The sequence below is a fragment of the Rattus norvegicus genome, chromosome Y (genome assembly GCF_021556685.1).
Source record: "Rattus norvegicus strain SHRSP/BbbUtx chromosome Y, alternate assembly SHRSP_T2T, whole genome shotgun sequence".
Taxonomy (NCBI): Eukaryota; Metazoa; Chordata; class Mammalia; order Rodentia; family Muridae; genus Rattus; species Rattus norvegicus.
The window spans coordinates 19,303,007-19,329,820 of record NC_141555.1 but is presented as its reverse complement, the minus strand read 5'-3'; the positions used below and the strand labels follow the sequence as shown (position 1 = coordinate 19,329,820).

At 38.3% G+C, this 26,814-nt stretch overlaps 1 long non-coding RNA gene across 1 annotated transcript; it reads right to left on the bottom strand.

Moving 5' to 3' along the window:
* Nucleotides 1–10,638: 10,638 nt before the first annotated feature.
* LOC134484315 (uncharacterized) lies at nucleotides 10,639–26,082 on the bottom strand. Its single transcript, XR_015647429.1, has 9 exons — nucleotides 26,004–26,082; nucleotides 23,982–24,172; nucleotides 22,913–23,115; nucleotides 20,171–20,295; nucleotides 19,248–19,457; nucleotides 18,843–18,976; nucleotides 15,326–15,567; nucleotides 15,077–15,235; nucleotides 10,639–11,047 (listed from the first exon to the last, which is right to left on the bottom strand). It is a non-coding gene; the product is annotated as an uncharacterized LOC134484315 (long non-coding RNA).
* Nucleotides 26,083–26,814: the final 732 nt, after the last annotated feature.

Below are 26,814 nucleotides of genomic sequence, written 5' to 3'. Positions count from 1 at the left end.
CCCTATTAAAATTGTGGTACAGAACTAAACAAAGATTTCTCAACTGAGGTATATCAAATATCTGAGAAGCATCTAATGAAATGTTCATTATATTTAGTCATCAATGAAATGTAAATGAAAACAACCCTAAGATTGTTTCTCTCAATAACCACACACATGTAAGAATGGCGGAAATAAAAACTCAGGAGACAGCAGATGTTGATAAGTATGTCAATAAAGAGGAATGCTCCTTCTTTGTTGGTGGCATAACGAACTGGTTCAACCACTCTGGAAATCAGTCTGGAGATTCCTCAGAAAATTGGAAATTGCACTACAAAAGATGCTCCAACATATAAAAAAAGACACATCTTCAATTATGTTCACACCTGCCTTATTTATAGTACCCAGGAGCTAGAAGAAACCCTAATGCCATTCATCATAGGAATGGATACAGAAAATGTGGTACATCTACACAATGGTGTACTAATCGACTATCAGTACAAATTATCTCAAGAAAGTCATAGACAAATGAAATGATCTAGAAAATATCATAATGATTGAGGTTACCCAAACACAGAATGGTACGAAATCACCGAAAGTGGATATTGGCACAAAAGCTCAAATTACCCAAGATGCAGTCCTCAGACACCTGGAAACTCAAGAAAAGATACACAAAATTTGCATCCTTTACTCCGTTTTAAAAGGTGGAAAAATAATATCTATGAATTTAGAGCAGAGACTGAGGGAATCCTATTCAGAGCATGCTGTTCATGTGGCAAAAATATATACACATCAGTCACGAAAACTAGGTAAGATTGATGGAGCTAAGAAGTGCATGCTGCCATAGACTGTACATAGATCTTCCCTGTGAGACACAGCTAGACCATATCATATACAAAAGTGAATTCTAGTGGCAAATCAGTGAACTGAAAATGGACAGTAAGTGGAGTTATAGAAAAAGAGGAGTGGGGCCGGTTAGGGATCATATGGGCAGGAAATAGGGAAAGGAAATAACATTTGAAATGTATATTTAAAAATACCCAATTAAAAAAAAAGGAATAACATTTGCTAAAAATAAAAAAATGAAAGAAATTAAAGAAAAGAACAGTGCCAGATATTCACAGCTATTGACTCAGAAATTTAAAGGTCATTGTCAGGGGATGGTAGTCAGAGTAATACTAGTGGAAAGACTGATATGATGAAGTCTCAACTAGAAACACTTCTCACTCCCAGATATAAGTGTCAGACAAAAACTTCACTATAGGATTCCAAAGCATGGAGGAGTTTACTCTGAGGGGAACACAGAATACTTGTCTTTCCCTTCTTCATAAGGACCTATTTCTTCTTGAAATAAAGAATAAGGACTATGAGCTCTCAGGAAAACAACTGTGCCCTGCCCATCACTTGGTTTTGGAATAAAAAATATGATGATATAAACTCTCTGACTTCCTGGAACAAAAAGAACAGGGAAGTTCAGATGCTATGGGAAGCTCCCAGCTCCTGATTCCCATATGTGGAAGGCTCAGATCAAGTCTGTCTCTTCAGAGATCCCACTCAATCCATACTAAGGAGTCTCTGAGCTATCCCAAGGATCACAGATTTCTTCCATTTTTTATACAAAGACATAAGGCCAGCTTCCTTCTCCCCATCACTGATATCTTTATCCTCTTTGTTCTCCCTCCCATATGGCTGTTTACTCTGAATTAGATGTCAATTAGTAAACAGAAGAGGTACTGCAGGAATATCTGAGAGGCAGTTGCAGCCATGACAACACTGTGACATCACAGAAGAAGTTAGGGGAGTCCAGGTTACCAGAGATATTTGCGGGAGGGCCTAATGATGATGTCACTGAGACCTGCCGTGTCATACCTCCTAAACAGATTTCCCTACATTGACCAGAGTATGAGTGCCCTTTCCAGGTATGTCTCCTGTGACACAGTGGAAACCTTTACGTAGTCCATCTCTCTAAAGGTAGAGAAATCTCTTTTCTTCTTTAGTGGTTACATGCTCTGAATGGAGAAAGGTAGACAGGGTTTGGCATGGGTAGAAAAGGTTTAGTAATATGTTGTGGAGAAGATTCTTCTAGATAATAATTAATTCCCAGGTTCATTCCTGTGACATATAGTTCAATTTCCTAGGTTTTCTTTGTTTCCCAAACTTCAGTATTCTCCATACAGATTATTTAATTGAATGAATATGGTATCTCACTTACTTATTGTACATTCCTTGATAGGGGACTTTATAAATACTCCTTAATGTGTACTTAAAAATTAGGTTTTACAATTCCATTTTTTGCAACGATTTTGGCAACAAATGGGGCCCAGATATAGAGTGAATATAACAGTGTAAATATTGTGTACCTACTTCAAACGATAAACTCTCAAATTCTTATTTTATCCAAAATAGTTTAGTGCATATATATATATATATATATATATATATATGTGTGTGTGTGTGTGTGTGTGTGTGTGTGTGTGTGTGTGTGTGTGTGTGTGTGTGAGAGAGAGAGAGAGAGAGAGAGAGAGAGAGAGAGAGAGAGAGAGAGAGAGACATGTCCAGCAGACCCTGATTGGCCATTCCTTCAGTCTCCTAAAAACAATGCCTCCCTACCCCTTTTATGGATATTTTATTTACCCTTCCAAGGTAGGTAAGAAACATCTGCATTTTGGTCCTCCTTCTTGAGTTTCATGTGGTCTGTTCATTGTGTCATAGGTAATTATATCATTTGGGCTGATATCCAATTGTCAATGAGTGCAAACTTTGTGTGTTTTTCTCTGATTGGGTAACCTCACTCAGGATGATATTTTCTAGGTACAACCACTTACCTTTGAATTTCATGCCCTCATTGTTTTTGATAGCTGAGTAGTAGTCCATTGTGTAAATATAGGCCATTTTCTGTATCCCTGCCTCTGGTGAAGGGCATCTGGCTGTGGAAGCAAGGTCAACCTGAAACATCTCTGGCTTTCTAGCATGCAGATATTTTCACAATTTCTAAATTGCATCAGTCACCAAAAAAAAACCAGGGTGAAAATCTCTGACAGAGAGATGACATCCATTACTGGAAAAGGAAATGGCTTTGATGCCCATTAGAAAAATCTGCTCATGCCACGGCAATTCAGTCACCCAAACATCATGGGATGAGGAGATCTAGATTTAGAGACTGAATGTTTAGAGTTTCTTTGGGAAAATTTAGCCTGTTCACCATGGATCACTGTTATCAGGAAATATTTGAAGTAGTATTCTATGCAGCTATGAAAAATAAGGACATTGTGAAGTTGCGGTCAACTAGATGGAACGAGATGAGAAACCTGAAACTCCTCTGGGTGAGATCATTGTAGACCTCGAAAAAAAGGAACACTGGGCCTGGGTCACTGAAGATACGGATGTCCATACAAGAGACATGACTGAGGAAGAAACAGCTGTGTCTACTGGACTATGGAGCAATGGTTAGAGCACCTACAAGGGGAGATCTCTATTAACAGAAAATTTGAACCAGAAATACTGTTGAGGAAAGCTTGTTGGAATTTCTGAACCCAATGAGCCCATACAGAAAACACAAAATCTGGTTATTATTATTATAATCTATAAACGTGTATTGGGCAGACCTAACACTATCATAACTTATTCCCCAATCATAAAACCCCTTGCTACATGCACTTTCTCCAGGCCATATGGATTGTTTCCGTCATTAATTCCCCCTCTTTTTCTACAGTCCTCTCCCTTCCCCTCTTACTCTCCTCTCCCTCTCTACCTAACCCCACGGTCAAACCTCCAGTACCAACTTTCCCCGCTGGCTCTTAGTAATAGCATTTAAACACCAGTTAAAATGGGAAGAAGGATCATATGAGGTCACCTAAGTCCATGATAGAGGGCTAGTCCGGGGGAAACCTCCGTTGAGGAAGCAGATAAATATCAGGATACAAATAGCATTTGCTGGGGGAATAGCAAATCCGTATAATGCTTTGCATATCTATCCAGTGGATTCTGAGAAAATGGGGAATATTCTTCCTAAAGACCCAGCTATACTACACCAGGTCTCATATCTGAAAAGACCTCTGCCACACCACAAGGACATGTACTCCATCATGTTCCTAGTGGAATTCTTCATAATGAACAGAAAATAGAAATAAGTCAGATGCCCCTCAACCAAACAATAGCTTCATATAATGTGGTATATTTACACAATGGAATACTACACACTTATGAAAAATAAGGACATTGGGATGCTGCAGTTAAGTAGATGGAATGAGAAAGTATTGTACTGAATGAGGTAACTGAGACCCAAAATAACATGTACATAATCACTTAAAAAATGGTATTATCCATAAAGTACAGAATTCACACACTAAGATTTATGGAACCAAAGAGGATAAAGAAGTAGAAAGGGGCAAGAAAAATGCTTGAATTTCACCCAGAAGGAAGAATAAACTAATGAGAGGAGGCAGATGGAACGAAAGGATTGGGTGCCTAAGGGGATGGGAAGGGAAATGGTGTTTGAGAATCAGTTCTTGGGATAGACGATCAAGAGGGACAGAGGGCCAAAAGAATAAACTGAAATCAGTGACTGTTCAGGGTGGGTGCTATCTCTGTGATTTGCCATCAGTCTGGGATGGGTGAGGCTACCCTGTCGTCCATGAGGGTGATTTTAGCTGAGACTCGTAACAGTGGGGATACAGATACTGAAATGGTCACTTTCTGTAGCAACAGAGGACCCAAGGTGGAAGGATAAGGACACAAACTCATCCCCAAAATTTTGACCCAGAAATTGCCCCCTCTATAAGAAACACAGGGACAGAGATGGAACAGAAAATGAGGGAATGGCCAAAGGGTAAGTGGCCAGATGTGATACTTATAATATGGGCAAACGACAAAACTGACATTATTAATGGTCCTTTCCTATGTTTGAAAACGGGAGGTAGCATTATTGTCTTCAGCAAGGCTCCACAGAGCAGCCGACTGATACAGATGCACAGGCACAGGGCTTGATATCAGACAGAGCTCAGTGAGTCTCACTGAAGAGCTGAGTTAAGGACTGAGGGAGGTAGAGGAGCAAAATGGACCTCACGTGGGTTCACTAAACTCGTTGCCTATCTGTGGATCCTGTTCTTGTACCTGGGCTGCGTTTTCACGACTTTTTGGGAGACAATGAATCTAGTCCTGCAGAGACTTGATGTGTCATGGGAAGTTGTGCACCCAAATCGGTCCTCAACTCAGTAAGAGTAGAAAAGGAGAGGAGAGAAAGAGGGACTGTAAATTTTGGGAGCCTGGAGGGGTGTGGTGACAGGGCAGAATGCCGAATGTTACCTGGTGAATATATACAAACATTCTAGCAATGGACGAAGGCATGACATCATGGGGGTGGGGCATGACATCATGGGGGTTGGGCATGACATCATGGGGATGGCTCATGACATCATAGGATGGGTGCATGGCATCATAGTGGTCAAGGCATGATATCATGAAGCTTAAGAGAAAATGGATTAAACTAGAAAAAATAATCAGCCCAAGAGGGAACTGACACCTAGAGACATAAACATGGCAGGCATTTACCTATGCATGGTCTCAGCTGTGAGACAAATTATATTCTATATACAATCCACAAATGCACAGGGGACAAAGGAAAGGAGAAGGCCTGTGAGGGGAAAAACATCGACATATCTGAAAGGAAAACTGGAACAGATTCTGTGAGTGAGTGAGGGCAACTGAGGACAGGAGTGGAGGGTCAGGGTGAGGATGGAGGGATAGTGCGGTGCAGAGAGAACCGGCCAGAAATAGGGGACATACATGTAAATGTGGAAACTCGATGGAAGCACTCATTAATTCATCGTGTTTAGAGGGCCATGTTCCTGAGGATTTATTCTGACAGAGAATGCAGAGTACGAACCTGCAATCCTTTGAAATTGAGCAAGTAGGACATCAGGGGTGGGGATGGGGCACATTCAGTGGAGTTGATTACTGAACAGGTCAAATGGAGATCCCTGAACAACAGACCGATGCTGGGACAGAGATTATAAAGATATAGCAAATGAGGACTTCCTGGTACCTTAAACCTGCAACTGATATAAATGCACAGGAAAATCCTTCCTGCACTCCAAGGTTTGTTTAGCCCTTGTTCACCCTGTGTAAAATAAATGCACACAACCATAGTGTGTCCCTGAATACCTTCTAACAGAGCTGTGACCCTGAAATCCTTAGAAGAAAAAAAATTCAATTGCACTCAGACCAATCTTCTGCTGACTGACTGTTTCCTGGGCCAATTCATCCTTTCACACCTGTTGTGCACCTGCAGACTCTAGGAAGGAGACAAGAGATGAGTGTATGTGTGTGTGTGTGTGTGTGTGTGTGTGTGTGTTTGTGTGTGTGTGTGTATGTATGTGTGTGTATCTGTATATTGGTTATCATCTGTGTGTCTGTGTTTGTGTATATGTGTGTGTATATGTGTGAGTGTGTCTGTATATGTTTATGTGTCTCTCTGTGCCTGTATACAATTGTTTCTGTGTGTTTCTATATGCATGTATGTCTGTCTGTGTCTCTCTGTGTATATGTCTGTTTTTCTGTCTATGTCTCTTTGTGTGTGTTTCTGTGTATCTCTGTGTGTGTGCATATGTGTCTCTGTGTGTGTGTGCATGTGTGTGTGCATGTCTCTGTGTGTGTGTGTGTGTGTGTGTGTGTGTGTTAGCCATGCATAAGTTAACCAACCTCACACAGACTGTTTGAATTGCTTTTCTTTTTTAGAAGGTTGGCGAATCTTTCTCTTGTCCTAAAAAACCACACTGGTTCTCAACTGTCTCTGTGAAGCCATAACAGTTTGAATGATTTTCATGTGTGAGGAGTCTGTCCTATTGAAAATTGCTTTCCTGGATACAATATCACTTGAAAAACAAATCTCAACATTTACTTTCCTTATTCCGTGATCCCTCGGGAATTATTCCATTGTTGTTATTATTATTATTATTATTATTATTATTATTATTATTATTATTATTATTATTTACAGGATTATTCCATTATACTGTTTTCTGCATTGTTACCAGTGTGCTAAAGTTCATTGACGGCAGGAAGAAAGATTTTTTTTTATGTTGGTTTTATTGGAGGCCATGTTTTTGTTCTTAGAACTGAAAGATTTATTTACATGCTCCCAAGAGCAAATACATGCAAGTACAGAAAGTTCCTTGGACGTCTTCATGAGTCTGATACCCTCACATATTCCTTTGATCTACTTGAGAAACAGAGAATTTAGATGGGCAATTAAAGTATGGTGAGCAAAGACCAAGGTAGGGAGAAATAAGACAGTTTTCCACAATGTTTCAGGCTTTGGGGATTGGTAGACATTACATAACCATCTTTTTATTCATAGCAGGAATAGTCAAAATTATTAACAGAAGTCAGAAAATTTTATCAACATTTATGCTGGCTGATTTAAATATCCATATTTCATCTCTGGAACATTATATATTCTCTTTCAGGTTCTTCATGAAATTCTTTGAAGAAGTGAAAACTGGTATGTGTTTATGTGCTCACATTTGCAAAGTATCGCAGTTGCTCTAGTGATGGATAGATGGCACAACTTTCAAGAGACAAACTGACTTTCTTGCCAAAGAAATAAATCTTCACCTTCATGGAGGTAGTATCGTTCTTAGGTGCAGAAGTTTAAAATCCAGTGAGAATGCTTCCTACACCTACCATTTCCTGTGTATTGTAATATCTTAGGAATGGGTTTTCTCTTTGCATTTTGTTTCAAGTGTTAAGATCTACAAGAAAGTTTTCAGTGTGTGTACTATTTGGAGATGTTGTCTTTTTTCTTTGCTATAGATGGATTCTGGGTTGTAGACTCTCAGCCATTTTCTGATCCATCTGTCACAGTGGGGCTGCAAATGAGATGAGTCTTCATCAGGAATACAGGAAAGAAGACAGGTAAGGTAATAGATGAGTCCCTGATGTATTTATCCCCTCTGAATCTGAGATGACGGTTTTCATCATCCGGTATATCTAAACAATAATTTGAAACAAAGTACACTCACATGTGTTTAAGCCTTTGTACTTTACATTGTGTAAATATTTGCAATACAGAGAGCTTTAAAGGTAATAAAGTTGTGTGATGTGTGTAACTCATTTAATAGATTCCCTTGTATAACTTAAAAGAATATATAAATGGTATTCCTTCATGTTGTATATAATGAAGACAGTGTCTCTTCTAACAATATATGTAGTAATTTTTACCTCTATAAAACAATATGTTCATATCTTGCCTAAACATCCAGCACAATTACTTATGGGATACTTCCTATACTTACTCAGTGTTTTTCCCTAAATATTGACTTCAAAATGCATTTAGCAGAATAGATATTGAGGAGGATGGAGGGAGGGAGGAAACTGAATGGGAGGGGATGTAGGGAAGGGAGTGGGCTTTGGAGGAATTAGGTATAGGGAAAGCAGGGAAAAGAGAATGGAAATCACAAGTGTGGGGTGCACATCTCTATAAAGTGCCAGAGACCTGGGAAAGGCGAGGCTCCAGGATGTCTATTGGGGTGATTCTAGCAGTGGTGATAAAGATCCTTAATTGGCCACTTATGTACCCAGGCATGACTCACAGTGATGTGACAAGGACAAAAACCCACCCATAAAACCTTCAATCTAAAATGAACACAGCCTACAAGACCTTCAGAGACAAAGATAGATAGAGCAGACATGGGAGGAATGTCCAACTAATGGTTAGCGCATATTGAGACCTACCCCATGGGCAAGCACCAATCTCTAACACTAGTAAAGATACTCTATCGTGCTTGCAGACATATTCCTAGAATAACTGTTCTCTGAGTGATTCCACCCAACAGCTGAGAGAAACAAGTGTAAATATTCACCACCAAACTTTAAATGGAGCTTGGGAAGTCTTATGTAAAAAAAAAGGTGAAGAATCGAGGCCCAGATGATATGAGGGACTCCACAGGAAGACCAATAGAGACAATTCACAACGACTCTTGGAGTTTGCCAAAGACTGAACCACCTATCAGAGAGTGAACGTGGACTGAACCTGAGCCCCCAGGACATAGGTAGCAAATGTGTAGCTTTGTCTTTTTAAAGGTGCCCCCGGTGTTTAAAGGTGTTGGAATCCCATGAAGTTGCAGCACCGATTTTGGGATATAAAGTGAGTAAATAAATAAATGAATTATAAAGAAACACATATCCCATCTACAGATAACAGGTTTTGGGAAAGCCCAATTCTAATTTTACGATATCTGCATGAAGACAAAGCCTGTGGAGTGCTATATCCTTAGAGGCCATAATCATTTTCATTCTGTTCTTCAATCAGATTCCCCAAGCTCCACCCCTGGTTGGACTAGTGGGTTTCTGCGTCTGTCTGAGTGAGCGTCTTAGTGGAGTCTCTCAGGGGGAAGCCAGGGTAGACTCCTGTCTGCAAGCATAACAGAGTGTCATTAATAGTGTCAGGGATCGGTGCTGATCAATGGGGGACATCTTAATCTGTACTAACCATTGGTTGACCATTCCTCACTCTCTGCTCTATACATGCACCCTGCATTTCCTGTGGTCAGAATAAATTTTGGGTCAAAAGTTGGTGTCTCTATCACTCCATTTTGGTTGCTCTCTGGCTACAGGAGGAGGGCTCTTCAGGTTCATATCACTGAGGCTGTGAGTCTCAGCTAAGGAAACACCCAATGATTCTTGGGAATCTCTCTTACCCCAGCTCTATGCCTCTTTCTGGATATGACCTCTACCTCCCCACCCCTATCCATCTTGGCTGCATTGTCTGGACTCAGTAGCAGAGGATGCGATTAGCATCACAGAGACTGGATATGTATCATGAGGGGATAACCCTGTGGGATCAGAAACTCCTCAGAAGTGAAAGGGCTGGGAGAAAGATTGTGAGAAGTGTGAACTGGAGCAGGGTAGTGTGCAGCATGTAAAGTGAATAAATAAACAAATAACTATGAAAATAACTAAGTCTACTTGAATGAAAAAAGCAGTTGTGTGTGTGTGTGTGTGTGTATGTGTTGTCTGTGTGAGTATATGTATATGAAGGTAAGAAGCAGTTGTGTGTGTTAATATTAAATTATCACATTTGGGAAAACAGTGGTCTATGAAGAAGACACGTCAGCTTAGGCACTATATTTCCAAAAAATGGCGTTTGCTGAAGATGAAGAAATGATTTGGTGATTTATAGCATTATCCCTTCTTCCAGAGAACCCAGGGACAATCGCCAGCTCCCATGTGAGAGCTCACAGGTGGCTGTAATTTCAGCATCACAGAATCTCACACCCCTTCAACCTCCTGGGCACTAGGCATGCATGTGTTGCACACGTAGACAAGCACGTAAAACACTTACATATGTACAACAAAAAGTACAAAGCAGTTCCTGGTTGACATAATTTGATTTATGTGAATATTCAAAGTGATAATCACAGTCAAATAAACATTGTATTGATCCATAATACAATCAAAGCCAGAAAAAGTTAACAATCACCTGAGTCACTTAAAATCTATTTATTTATAAATTTGCAAGAAAAAATGCAGTGATAAAATTTAAATTTTATTAATATCCAAATTAATAAACATTAGTATACTCATATATAGCTGAAAAAATATACTTTCGACATATTTGTTTAGCTCTTATAAATATTGCAGTTAGTGGATAGTTTATTGTTGGATTTTGTAGGTGTTTATTTTCAGTCATTAACCCATAAACTCTGTAAACTCATGCAGAATACATTACAGGAACTGAGGATCTCTTCTTTTGAATCCAGGTAAGTTGTGATCTGTTTTCTATCTTGTCTGATCATTTTTCTCTATGTATATATGAACAAGTATATTCTTGTTCTGGCTCTGTGTCTTCCAGTTTTGTCAAGCTGGTAGCTGATAGCTGGAGAATATTTAATTTTTGAAGATCATTTTTGAAGCTATTTCCCGATGTCTGCACTCTCAATGTTGTAGGTTTTTGAAATGCGTGGCCAAATGAACAGCTATTCAGGGACTATACATGCCTTTTAACTACTGTTATTTTGACTTTTTGAAAGAAGAAATCAGAAAGGTATGGAGTTTGGGGTAAGGGACTCTGTGGGGGAAAACAAGAAGGACAACAGCATTTGAGACATAAATAAATTAATAAAATATATAAATACAAAAAATAAAGCAGAATTCAAACTATACAGGAAAATCAGATTTATTTGATAGGAAACAGTATGATTATATATCGTAACCTAATTCCTGAATTTTAGATACTTTAATCAATCTAATGACTAATTCTTAAAAATCAGAAAATTAAAAAAAAACTGTTAAAAGTACCACTGTAGGTTGTCCAAATCATAACAACAAAGTTTCTAGAACTGTACACTTTCTATGCCTGTATCCAATCCAGAAATCCAGTTGATATTTAGTTATTTCATATCTTACGTCATTCTTTTCTGTGATAATTCATTACTATTTTTATCTTCTGTGACCACACCTTTGAAGATAAATAATTACTCTGCTAGAATGTCTCTGAATTTGGATTTGGCCATTGGTTTTTCTCTTTTAGATTGAGATTACATGTACTTGACACAGATACCAAAACGTGTTTCTTGCTTTGCTTAATGCAGTTAAACATTAGGAGGATGCATGTCATGTTAACAACACGCAATTGCGGAGCAATGAAATTATTTTAAATTATTTTCCTTTCATAGTTAAAATATTTTAATGTATTTTTTTTGTATTTCCTTTTAAAGTAATAGAAGTTATAGGAGAATTACTTAATGCCTATGGAAAGACTCTGTGTCTCTTCAATACTTTAGGCATTTTTTTTCAGCATCTCGGTCATTTTTTTTAAAAACATTTTGATCTGAGTTGTCCTTACTGCATGTAAGTAGACTCAGAACAATGAATCCGAGGAGAATATAATAATTGTCCTTCTGTTTTGGTGACTCATGCGTAAAACAATTCTGTAATTTTAGTGTCATGGTAATTTTTTAATGTCTTCCATATTTTCAGCACACTTAAATGGATATTTATTTTTGTTTCATTATACTCATAAAGACTCAAGATTCTAATTTTACATTATTTATTTTCTTGTTGAATAGCAACCTGAATCTAATTATCTGACACTAGATGACTTATATTTGTATTCTGTCACTTGTAAACCAACATCAATTCCTGTATAATGTGTGTATGCATGCTTGTGTGTGTGCGTGCGTGTGTGTGTGTGTGTGTGTGTGTGTGTGTGTGTATCTGAAACTATGATATTAATGTTGAGAATCACCTGGCTGAAATTCTTTTCCACCGCCCTATTAGAAATCAAAAAGTGGGGGTTGGGGATTTAGCTCAGTGGTAGAGCGCTTGCCTAGGAAGCGCAAGGCCCTGGGTTCGGTCCCCAACTCCGAAAAAAAAAACAAAACAAAACTAGAAATCAAAAAGTGGAGGAAAGACTACTCATTTTCCAAAATCATAGAACCTGGGTGCCCAGAACTGAAGTAAGGACTGACCAAATGGTACACAAAGCAAAGGCTAACAATTCACTGTCCTGATGACTACTTAGCATTTCCAGTTCAATGCAATGAATTTACATGTACTGAGGAATATGGAATTGTAGCATAACGAGCTTAGAACATTTACAAACAATTTCTGGAATATTTCCAAATAGCTAAGAATTGATACAGGGAATTTTCAAGGCCCCTGAGACATTAGCGTGTGGTTGAAACTCTGCCCAGATGAAAACGGATAAGTACTGGACTAATCTACTAAAGTAATTTAGAAGCAAGCATACTTTACAATTGTTTACGATTAAGCATGGTGGTGAATAAAGAGAACACTCTAAAATAAAGTTATGTTTCTTAAAGTTTGTTTGAAGACAGCAAGAAAGAGCACAGTGGTTTTGGTTTCTTTCTTTCACAGACTTTGTACCTTTTAGAAAGAGCACTTTGGGATCCTTAATTACCTATTTTTTATCAGATCTTTCTTCAGACCCAGAGTTCTTTTCAGTGCTGCTTTCACTTCTTGGTTCATTAACCTATAGATGATGGGGTTCAGCATGGATGTCACTGTGGTATGGAAGATGACCAAGAATTTATCAACTCCTTGTGGGTGTTTAGAATTGGGTCTCATGTAGTTTTGTCCCAAACCTACGAGGCAACCTATTCCCCATGAAACAATTGGTGGATCATTACACAGTGTTTCATTTGATTTTATTTGAACAGGTGATATAAGTTAACTGTACAGATTAATAAGCCTCAGTTTGATATTTCCATAATGCAGAGAGCATGCAATGAACCAATGTAACTACGTTTTTTCACTGACTTTTCTGCAACTTACCAAAAGTTAGGATACTCTACACTACTATTAGGGGAAAAATGACTTCCATAGGATATAAAAATCCTTACTTGATTTTCAGATATTTTTCATATTTCAGAATTTTTATGTATTCTTCATACATGTATCTACAATGCACCATGATCACACCTATCCTTAACATGGTTCTACTCTCTCCAGATACATTTCTTTCCAGTTTCATCGTCTTCGTACTTTCCTTTTTTCTTTCTTTGTAATCCATTTGTTTACTGAGTACTGCCTAGTGGGATATTCCCTAATCTTGTTGTCTTAATCATGTGCAGGACGTGTTCATAAGATTGTAGCTGATTTGAGGATATAGGTCCAATAACTGTGTCATGTCTAGAAGTCACGATTGCATCTTCCCACTCCTCACATTCTGCCTTCTCCTTTTCTACAATGTTTCCCCAGCCTTATGCTCAGCTTTCTTCTTCTATCGGTCTTAGCACTTATACCAGTTACACATATCTCCATTAATTGCTGCACAGTACACCTATACATTTCTCTCCACAGCTCATGAATCCTGTAATCTATGGACAAAAACAATAAAAATTGGAAGACAGTTTGACAACATGGCCATTTAGCAAAACAGGAGCCATATGAAACTCACTACAACCTTCTGAGACATGGGAATACTTTGACCATGTTTATAACATGACATCTGACTTTCCTTCTATAGAAGAGGCTTCAAAGTCAAACAAACAGTAGTTGCCTACTTTCATAAGATTAAGTCATTTTTCCTCACAGTTTTGTTTTTATCAATTGGGACAATGATATCTAACTTCATCAATATCTGTGCCAGTGATGTAGTTTTGCTTTTGTTATGGCTACATACAGGTCTAGTGTCTATATATGTTATTTATCCAATTTTGTAACATGGATATTGTGAACAGTGAAAAGATAAACTCAATTAATGAAGGTATCACAGTACTATACAGGTAGATTCCTTCAGGTACATATTCCTTCAGTGGTACAATTGAATCACAAGTGATTTCAGTTTTTATTTTCTATATCGACTTCTATAGTAGCTATTTTAAAATTCACTCCAAGCAACTGAATACCAGAGTACATTTTTCCAGCTACACAGTATAAACATTGTCAATTGTATGTATACTTCACCAATGATTGGTGGGTTTAGTATTTTTCACGTACATTTTGATAATTATTGTGCAATTATTTTAAGCATTTTTCAAGTATGTAACATATTTCTGAAGAATAAGGTATATTTGGTCTTATGCTATGGATATGATCCCTATGTCAGATAAAGAGTTGGAAAACACCTCTTTTATGATAAGGTAAATTCCATCATCATTGCACTGATTCTTCTACTGAGTTTCAAGTGCTGTACAAGAATATATATATATATATATATATATATATATATATATATATATAATCTAAAAATATCTATGGTAAGTTGAAGGAGAGGAAAATGTAATCCTCTGTTCCTGTATTTGTTCATGATAAAAAGCATGTTATTAAATGGGAAATGACTTTTATGTTTACTACTCTAGCTCAATCCTCAATACTCAGTTATATTTTATTTGTCTACTGTCCTTATTTATGGTACATCTATGCCTGTCTTCTGAAGAAATTTGCATTCCCAGACCCCTATTTACGACCTCTTGTAGTAAGGAGAGAGAAGCTAAACAGCTATCCAAGTAGAAGTCCACAAATAGAGATTGGATTTAGAGCACATTATTTATCTACAGTGAGACTATAATCTAGGAGATTACTGTTAAAGATATAGCAAATTTAGTAATTAATTTTTTTTAAATTTCCATACCAAACGCTGCCCCTCGCTTGTCACTTCCTCACAGAGTCTCTGTCCCAATCCTCTTCTCTCCTAAGATGATGACATGCCTAGTTATGGCCCCAACTCTGAAACATCGAGTCTCTTCGGAATTAGGCCCACCCTCTCGAATTGCAGCCAGACAACGTAACCCTGTTTGGGAACAAATTCCTCAGTCAGGCTACAATTTTCAGGACATCCCCCACTCCAGTTTTTCAGGAAGCCACATGAAGATTTACCTACATGTCTGCCCCATATCCACTAGGGATCTAGGACCACCCTGTGCATGATCTTCGGTTGGGGCCTCAGGCTCTAAGAGTTCCCCGTGGTTTAGGTTAGTTGACACTGTTGGCCTTCCTGTGCAGTTCCTATTGCCTTTTGTGCCAAAAAACTTTCCTCAAGCTCCATTCACTGCTTGGCTGTAGGTGTCTCTATCAGCCTGACTCAGCTGTTGGGTGGGGTCTCTCAGTACAACATGGTCCTATCTGCAAGTGAAACAGAACAACATTAATAATGTCATGAATTAGTGCTTACCCATGGAATGGATCTCAATTTGCACTGGCAATTCACTCAGTCCCTGATTTTCTTTTATACTTGACAAATATTGCATAGAATGCTTTGTGGGTGTACTTGTGTCTTTAATCCTCCAGTGGTGGTCCTTCCTGTCTACAGGAGTTGACCTCTTCATGTTCCATATCACCAAAGTGAGTCACAACTTAGGTAACCCCCATTGATTCGTTGGTACCTACCCTAACCCAGGACTCTTTCTCATCCTGGAAATTTCCCCTATGTCCTCATCTCAGTAAGTTTAAGATTTCCTTTCCTTCTCATGACTATCTTGCCATATCTTCTGGGTCTTCCCACACATAAACCATTCTCTTCTCCCTTCCTTCTCCAATCCAGTTCCTTCCCTCAATCTCCCTCCAAGACGAATTTATTCCCCATTATAAGTGAGAGTCAAGCATCTACACTTGGGCCTTACTTCTAGTTTATTTTCTTTGGATCTCTGAGCTTTGCAGAGGGTATCCTGTAGTTTATGGATAATATGAACTTATAATTGAGCAATTTCAATAACCCTGCAGAATCATATTTTTTAGTAGTCTATCAACATTGAAAATTATAGTTTAGTGTGAGTGAATGTCAAGAGGGGCAAAAATTAAGCAAAAATCATTTTAAAACATAGATCAAATCATAGATTTTACCAGTTGATATTCTATTATATTGTCATATTCAGCCATGTTCAGTTAAATTTAACCACAGACCACCCCAAAGTTAGGATTTATAAAATACCCTACAGAAACCTGGGAAGAAATGCTACAAAAATAAATTCATGCCTAACAAATAAACAAAATGTTTTATATTTGTTTTAACACAGCATCTATCCATTTTCATTGTTTTGATTGGTTCTGTGTATATTCACAACCCAAGAAATTTGTATTTAAATCAGGAAACAACTTATGAGATTTAGTTCTCTCTATTATATAGACTATGAAGACTAAACTTAGATATCAATGCTTAATAGAAAGCAATTTTACATGTTGTGTCATTTCACTGTTTCTCAGATATTTTTGTATAATTGAAAAAGTATAGCTAAATCTTGTTATTTAATATTTTTCCCATTCCATTTCAATTTCTACTTTAATTCTGAGTAATAAGTCACAGTGGGATATGATTACATATATTGGGCCCATACAAATTTTTTTAAAAATTATAAGGCAAAGTTTTATATGCTAGAAAGTACACTATAGGGAGTACATTATACTGTAAATTTAGTTCATCCTTTTTCATTAGTTATCTCTGAATGACTATTATTTACTAATTTGTTTTAAATTTTTAGAAGTATTGTGTGTGTTTCTTTGTATGTGTGTGTGTGAGTGTGCCTGTGTGTGTATACATACATGCATATATATGTATATTTAATAATTCAAATCTAATAAGACCAGAGAAAGTTGCTTGAATGATATTGATAATTTATGGATGCAGTTAATTTTTGTATATGCTGTATATATAACCTTGAAAACATTTTCTGTGTATTTTTTCAAAATCAACTTTTAAATATGTATACTAGATCAAACCTGCTAATTGCAGTTGTAGCTTTTTTCACACTAATATTATCTTAGTAGATGTCTAGAAATAAATAAATGGATTCATGAATCATATCTTAAATCCGACTGTAGGTAGAATCAATGATATATTTTTCTTTTGATCACCTTTAGGTCATAAATTATATATTTAATTTGCTCTATTTATATTAGAAACGTGTGCCACATTGTATATATGTATTCTTTGATAACTTCCTCCTGTCAACAAACATTAAGAATTAATGATTTATATACATTATTACAAAATCTAAGAACATTCAGTTACCTCCATTATCAACTACCATAATGCATAAATATTAAAACCATTTCCTGATTGACGCTATTAATTAAAAGTATTTGATATACCGTTCCTATAAACCTATTTTGATATTATCTCTCAGAGTTTCTTCAAGGAGTTGTCTAACTTTTAGTAAAGGGAAATATAGTAAAATTGTTAGTATCTTTGAATCACAAATGATGTCAGTATTTTTTCATTCTATATTCCTTTAAATTGTAAAATACAGTTTTGTTTAAATAAGTCATAAAAATGGGACATATTGGCTATAGACAGCAAAAGAGACCAAAGAAATTAATGCCAAACTCTAATATTTATGCTAATATCAGAAATGGGAAATGAGAGCGGGAGTCCCAATCTCATGCTCCCTGCCTCCAACTTACTGCTCCCAAACACTCTGGGAGAGAAAGCTCACCACTGAAACTGGTGTGCACTCCTGAGACTGCAGAGCAGAAAGGACCACCAACACTGTCCACCCCTGCCCACATCCCTGGCCCAAGCGGATACTGAATACATTCTATGGGTTCCCTTGGATAAGGGCACAGGAGCAGGTAATCCGCTGCATCTGAGACACTGCCGGACCATGAAGAGACTGACTGGATTAACAGTTTTCTGCACCCAAATTCCATGTGAGGGAGAGCAAAACCTTCAGAGAGGCATACACGCCTGGGAAACCAGAAGAGTCTACACACGGCCCACATCTCTGACTTCAGAGGAAAACACCAAACTCCGTCTGGAACCCTGGTGCACGAAAGCTGCCAGAAAGTGTGGCACAGATCTTCCTGATTGCTGCCGCTGTGGAGAGCTCATAAGCAACACCCCACGAGCAAACAAGAGCCTTGGGACCTCAGGTAAGACAAACCTTCCAGCTCCAAGCGACCTGCCTGGTGAACTCAAGACACAGGCCCACAGGAACAGCTGAAGACCTATAGATAGTAAAAGCTACACCCCCGAAAGCAGAACACTCTGTCCCGATAACTGACTGAAAGAAAACAGGAAAACAGGTCTACAGGACCCCTGACACACAGGCTTATAGGACACTCTAGCCACTGTCAGAAATAGCAGAACAAAGTAACACTAGAGATAATCTGATGGCGAGAGGCAAGTGCAGGAACCAAAACAACAGAAACCAAGACTACATGACAGATTTTCAAGTACATCTGAGGACTCCAGCAGAGTAACTCTTGCTCAACACAATACCCTTCATGTTATTTGTGACCCTCACCGGGACCACTTACTGCTAGGTGACAGAAATCTGACTCATTTTTAAGTTTTTTTTTATCTCATGCTAATTTTTGATGCTTTCTTTCCCCAACAGAATAGTTAGTCAACAGGCCTGTGTACCAGATATCAGCTGCATGACCAGAGGTTGGTTACAATTTACCTCACTGCTGAATTCACATCTACAAGGATTTTTGTTTTTATGAGAAGGCCTTGATCTTCTAGAATGTAGAATGATGTTGTCTGTGGCTTTCCTTGGCTCCCTCCATTCTCTCAAGGTTCATATCAGTGAAGAAACTGCACACCGAATGTAAAACACACTAATTTGGTCACAGGGTAGACAAAATCCACAAAACTTTCCTGAATGGGTTTAGAACATAGTGGACAGGATATACGTTCAGCTTAGTCAATGAAATGCCCCCCCCCCCCCGTATACCTAATAGACAAACGTTTACCCACCTGGATTGACTTGTTAGCTATGCCTGCTTACCCTGCTTACCTGGTGCCCAGGCTGTGAAGAGGAGACTTTGTTCTCAACAAGGGATAAAGTGGTGGACCCACATCTTACCCTTGCTCACTGTTTTCCATTTCCTCCAAGGTAAGCAGATTCCTCCAAAAGGGGTTCCCATTTTCAGGGAAATGGCACCTGGCTTCAGGACTGAGCTATGAGCCCAGTCAACAAGAAAAATCTTCATAACCAAGACAAAGTAAAACTTTTCTCTCTTTTAGTGCTGAGGGAAGGGCAGCTATGATGTTGTCTTCTTTATTGTTAGTACTTCTTGAGACAGAGGAGGGGGAAGAGCATTATTATTATTACTATTATTATTATTATTATTATTATTATTTTTATTTTTATTTTTATTTTTATTATTATTATCAAAAGTACTTTAGGCTGCTAAGCTGATTCAGCATTTAAGAGCACTGACTGTTTTTCCAGAGGTCCTGAGTGCAGTTCTCAGTAAACACATTGTGGCATACAACCATCTATAATGGAATCTGATGTCCTCTTTTGGTGTGTTTGACAACTATAATATTCTCATATTAAGCAAATAAAATAAATCTTTAAAATAAATAAATAAATAAATAAAAATTAATAAATAAAACTTTACCTACCTAAGTCTAAGTTACTGTGCTACTGTTGCTGACCAGCTTTCTTTGTTCCTCTTAGGACAGGAAATGCATTCCATGTCTATTTAAATCCATGACAAGAGCTCACAAACTACTTGCCATATCTCAAGACTGCTATTCAAACCACAGCTTCTGCTATTCTGAGTAATGAAAAAGCTTCCCACCACACTCCTATCCTGTCTTCATATTCTACCACTGAGAGGCACATGATAAAATTAAATTATGCATGGGGACATTGGAGATGCTGTTTCTTGTGATGTGAGAAAACTAGGGTTAACAAAGGGAGGTCAAGACAGTCAACAAAAAACTGGGCATAATGGCTATCTTTTGTTCAAATCCTGTTGGTACAATGGCTCAGTATACCTGAGAGTTTACCGAACTAACAGGTCATCTTCTGGAGCTCAATAATCAGTTTCTCCATCTTCTTAATCTGTTGAACTTGCTCACTGATGGTCGAAGGTTGGGATGGTGCCTTCCCAGCAGATCCTCTTGATAAACACAAGAGAACATGCATAGTAATGGCCCAGGTACAGGAGAGAATATGCTAAGTCCCCCAATGAAGCAGGATGAAAGGGGAAATCTACAGACACTTGGAAGCACTGAAATAGGAGGAAAACTCTCTTCAAGTGGGATCTACTAGCTACTTTTTGCTACTAACGATGATTGGTAGACATATGCCTCACTCACTTCTGTAGTCCCCCTGGCCCTAAAAACAGGCTAAACCAACACATGAAGGAATGGAGGAAATTTTCAGTTCGTATTTGATGTGATGCAGATAAGTCCTGCGGTCCATAGTGGTCCGGACCAAAAGCCTTAATCATGTAATTTCAAGACAAATATTCAGAGACCTTGATACATGTCCACGGGAATAGCCCCCTCAGTTCTTGTCAAAAAATTCCAATGACATGTACAGGAATCCTCTGAAGATGAAAGTTAATGTTATTATTATTATTCTTTCTCACTCAGAGTGAAATTAAGGAGCTCATACTAGTCCAACTGCTCTCTGCCAAACATTCATTAGATATTCTTGTCTCTGGATTTGTTCTTTAGGAATCCAGAGGCTTCAGATCAAAAATCCCACTCCTAGAAGGCAGGAGCCTAGACCACCTCCTCCAGGAACCTCCCCAGTATAAGCCCAGGGCTTACTCTCTCTGCTTTCCACCAGATCATTTTTTGCACTTTTATAACAAGAAAGAAATTCCAATTTCTTCTTCCTCTCTCTGTTCTCTCCATGCTCTCTGTTTTCTAGGTTAATAGCTTGATCACTCTGAAACAATGTCTGTTGTTAAACCTAAGCACTAACTAAATGCCACAAGGGCAGTTTCTGTTTCCATAACATTAGTGACATCACAGAGAATACCATGGAAATTCCAGCATACATTAGAATATCCATAAGAGGTTCCCCTTCAACAGCATATAACTACCCATTAACTAGATCTTCTCCAAATCAACAAGCAAATTTGCCCTTTCCAGTAGCTTTTCCTGAGACACAAGGGAAGACTTTCCATCACTCACTGTTCTAACCCAGACATATCACTGATTTATTGAAAATTTTCCCACCTTCATGCATGAATACTGAAGACTCAATTTTCAAACACAGCCCAGAAGTGGTTCCTCCCCACCTTATGTAGCACACACAAAATGACAAGGCATAAAGGAAGCTGACAACTTAGGTCAGGATGATTGTCAGTGAAGCAATGATCCACCCAGTTAATCCATCTCAGGGGACATCTTCTATAGCTAAATGTCTAATTTCTTCAATTTCCTCATCTATTGGTCCTGATAATTAATATTGTAGAGTTGGAATGCTGCCTTCCCAGTAGGCAAGGTGCATGAATAAATACAATTAGGCTAAGACTTGGGTAAGATCCACATTGTAGTGCAGTTTGTATGGGGGAGTAAAACATAAAGAAAACTTACATAAATTCTGATAAAAACTTCCCTCAGAGCCTCAAAAATAACTTATTTTATCCATGAGGGTGTTAGTGATGTGATCAGATGTTCACAGTTCTGTCTATAGGTAGAATTTGAGTCATCAAAACCAAACACTCACAGAAAGCATGATGGGCCAACCTTGGAATGAGCAATTAGGAAGTCAAGCTGAATTATAGAGAGGAATCATGTGGAGGAAACAGACAGAGATAAAGAGAGAGAGACAGGCAGACAGGCAGACAGACAGAGACACAAACACACACACACACACACACACACACACAACAAAGCAGCATTCACAGGAAAAAAAGATGTTGTAGATCTTTGGTAAGGAGCTTCAACCAGGGATAAAAAGTCAAAAAGTGGCAACTTCTATACTCTTGAAAGGGTGTCAATACTACATTTCTGGACAACATCCATTAGAAACATACAGACAGGGAATGGTAAATTAAGGGTAGAGACTAAGTATTCTTAAACTATATAGGTTTATTAAATCCCCATGTTACCTTTATCCTGATGCTGGCAGTCCCAGCAAAGAGAAGCCAGGCCACAGTCAGCCTGCCATGCTTTTCTTGTATCTTTGAAAATTTACTTTCCATATACGCTTATTGGGCCCTAGGTTTGTTGGGAATTGTTGAATATTTTACATCTTCTCAGTTCTTAAAGTTTTAGTCTAGTAGATTTGAATGTCAACTCTATTTCTAATCGTGGTTCTCCAGAGGACAACAAGTTTACATCCCACTGGGGTTTATGAGATAAGAAAGTGCATAAACTGGCATGAAATATGTTATCATTAGTAAAGACTGTTTTAGGAAATAGGAAAAATAGGACAGAGAGGCAGACAGGCAGAGAAAGAGAGATGAAACAGAGAGACAGAGAAAGACACATACAGAGAGAATACTATGCCTTGTTTATATGAAGCTAAAAATAATTTTTGAACCTAGAAGCAAGGTATGAAGGACTGCCTGTAAATCCTAGTAACTAAGAAAGAAGCCTAAGGGCTTGGGGATTTAGCTCAGTGGTAGAGCGCAAGGCCCTGTGTTCGGTCCTCAGCTAAAAAAAAAAAAAAAGAAAAGAAAAGAAAGAAGCCTGGAGCCAGTAATATTATTGAGGCTTCATACAGCTTTGTCTTTACCTGTGTGAGACATTAGATTTCTATGAGCAAATCCTTACATGGAAAATGTAGTTATGTTGGCCCAGTAAATCAAACACAGAATTGTCCGCTCTGTCTGACTCTCATTACTCTGATCTCCCATTTCTCAAGAGGTTGAATGGTCTTCCACATATCCTGTACACAAGGTTCACCAGCACAGAAGGGACAGTACCTGTTTTCATAAGTGCTTCATCTTAGCCTACCCTTCTTTGTGGATAGTACTCTGTAAGTGAACAGACAGGTTAGACTTTGCTTAGCTGGGTGTCAAAGTTCAGACATAAGACTCCCACTCTGTGATTGTCAACACTTCCATGTTTCGATTGGGAGGGCAGTGTCACAATGGCCTGCTACTGTCTTCTCATTCCTTTCACATGTGTCATGTGACCGAGTTGACAGCCTCCTCAAGCCAATACACAGCGCCATAGTATGCAACTTGGCTTCAGAGCCCTCATTTCTGGCCAAAAAGCCAAGAGAACCAGTGTCACTGTTAACAGTGATAATGTAGACATGCCATGGCATTTCCTACAAGTTTTACTGTCAAGTGTATTCTCGTATAGCAGATTATGCTACACTTCCTAGAATGCCACGTTGTTGTGGAAGAACATTTGGATTCTGTCCCATCCACTATTTGCAGATTTCTTACAAAGACTCTTTTCCGTGACAAGGTTTATGTAATCTTGCATGCAAACTAACCATTTAAGCACACAAACAGAAACACACACACACACACACACACACACACACCCCACATATACATGGTTTGGTATAATAGAGATGTACTTATTGAAGAAAAATTAGGTCAGTTAATCTAGAACGAAGTGTTGCACTGAAATCTATTACCCTATGAAGGATGGTGGGAAAAAATTGTGAGTAGGCTTTTCCCCACAACTTGGCCACATGAACAATGAAGTATGACACAATAAATCTGCATGGTCAAAGCCAAAAACCAGGAACATACACAGTCAATTGAATGCAAATAGCTCATATCTCTGAGATCTAATGGAGGAATTCAGGTATTTCCCACACTTCTCCTGCATAATATTTCATTGCATTCCAATGCTAGCACACTGAAGGAGATTAAGAACATACCTGATAGGTGAACTTTTGACCTAGCTTCCTATAGAGATGAGGCAAGAATGTGAGCATTTCCAGAGCTCTGTTGAGCAGGGGGTGCTAATTTCCTCTGGATCATTAACAATGCTTCAGAAATCCAAGGAGTCAGCCTCCTCAGGCCTATTCACAGCTGCACAGTGTGTATCTTGGCTTCAGAACACGACAGCCTGTAGTTACAGAACCAAGGATGAAAAATTCAAACTCCATCAGCATACATTTACTGGGCTGATGCCCAGAATCAATGATAGATCTCTCTAGACCCATGACTGTACGTAGACATGACTTGTAGGAGTAGAACATGGTTTTTTAGTTTCCCCAATTACTGTTCAGGATGAGTAGGGAAGTCAGGAAGAGCCAGTCCCAATTCTAGTTCACTAACTGCGAGTTCTTCACTGTAGTAGAAAACTGCCTGCCAAAGAACCCTGTCATTGGGACAAAACAGCAACCAACAGTTTGGGCAAAGGTCTATACCAACCCTACACCTGATACAGTGCTATAATTCAATACATACAAAGAACTCAAGAATTCGACTTCAGAGACACAAATAACCCTATTAAAATTGTGGTACAGAACTAAACAAAGATTTCTCAATGAGGAAAATCAAATATCTGAGAAGCACCTAACTGAATGTTCAACATACTTAGTCATCAAGGAAATGTAAATGAAAACATCCTTGTGATGCCACCTCACACAAGTCAGATTGGCTCAAATAAAAAAACTGAGGAGACAGCAAATGCTGATAAGGATGTGGAGAAAGAGGAACACTCCTTCTTTTTTGGTGGGATTACAAACTGGTAAAACCACTCTGGAATTCAATCTGCTGGTTCCTCAGAAAATTGGACATTGCAGTAACAGAGGACTCAGGCATACCTATTCCTGAGCATATACGGAAAAGATGCTTCAACATACAACAAGGACACATTCTCAATTATGTTCTTAGCAGCCTTATTTATAATACCCATGAGCTGGATAGAAGCCAGATGACATATATATGCAATGGATACATAAAATGTGGCGCATCTATAGAATTGTTTACTACTCAAGCTATCAAAAACAATTATTTCAAGTAATTCATAGACAAATGGAATGAACTAGAAAATGTCATCCTGAGTGAGGCAACCCAATAAGAGAAAAAACACACATGGTTTGCAATCACCAAAAGTGGATATTGGCCCAAATGCTCAAATAACCCAAAATGCATATATGTATATATGTATATGAGCCGCCAAACTAGATAAGATTGATGAAGCTAAGAAGAGCATGTTCAAGGGAATATCAAGGGACAGAAAGTGTGGTTAGAGAAGAAGGGATAGTGAATAAGTAGGATCTTCTGGGCGGGAAACAAAAAAAGAAATGATATTTAAATGTAAATATAGAAACATCCAGTTTAAAAAAGCACTAAAATTTGCTAAAATAAAATAAAAAAGTAAGATATAAAAGAAAATAAAGCTGACTACTAATCACACCTATTGACTTGGAAATCTAAAGTGGTGTTCAGAGTAATATTAGTGGAAAGACAGAGATGATGAAATCTCAACGAAAAGCACTTCTCTCTCCCAGATATCAGTGTCAGACACAAACTCCACTATAGGTATCCAAAGCATTTACACTGAGCTAAAGACAGGATATTGTCCATCCTATCTTCCTTAGGACCTTTTTCTTTTGTACAAAAACAATAAAGGCCATGAGCTCTCAGGAAAACAACTGTGCCCTTTCCAACGCTTGGCTTTTGGGATAAAGAAATTAATGATATAAACTCTCTGACTTCCAAGAGCGATAAAAACAGTGAAGTCCGGATGCTTCTGAGAGGCTCCCAGCTCCTGATTCCCATATGTAGAAGGCTCAAATCAAGGCTATCTCTTCAGATATCCAACTCAACCCTAACCAAGGACTCATTGAGATTTCCCAACGACCATGTATTTATCCTTTTTTTTAAGCCAAGACAGAAGACCATCTTCTTTCTCCCCATTTCTGATTTCTTTTTCCTCTATGTTGTACCTCAAATGGCTGTTTACTCTGAATTAGGGTCCCATTAGCAACCCCTAGAGGTACTAAAGTAATATCTGAGAGGCAACTGCAGTCAGGACAACACTTGTGACATCACAGAAGAAGCTAGGGCTCTCCAGTATACAAGAGATTTTGCAGGGAGGGCCAACTGATGATGTCACTGAGAACTGCCGTGGCCTACCTGCTGAACAGTTTTCCTTACATTGACCAGATTCAAGGTGCGATTTACAGGAGTTTCCCCTGTGACAAAGTGGAATCCTTAACATACTACATCTCTCTGAACCTAGAGACATCTCTTTGCTTCATTAGTGGTTACATACTCTGAACGGAGAAAGTTAGTCAGGGGCTTGGCAGGGGTAGAAATGATCTAGACACATAGAGTAGAGGAGATACTTCTGGATATTATTCCCAGTTCAAATCCTGTGACATACAGTGCAATTTTTCTCTGTTTCCTAAAGGACACAATTTGCCCTATAGAACTTCATTTGACAGAATATTGTATTATATTTTCTTATCGTACATTCTTTTATAGGGGACTTTGTATATATTCCTGTTTGTGCACTCAAAATTGTATTTTCCAATTGATTTTTTGCACTGATTTTGGCAACAAAGAGGGCCCAGATGTAGAGTGAGTATAACACTTTAAATATTGTGTACCTACTTCAAATGATAAACTCCCAAATGCTTATTTTATCCCAAAATTACGAGACGTCAGTAGAGCAAAGGACAACATGAACTACAGATTGTGGTTCTGTAGTCCCATTAGATATCAGTACTCTAATATCTAAATTCCTGAGTTCCC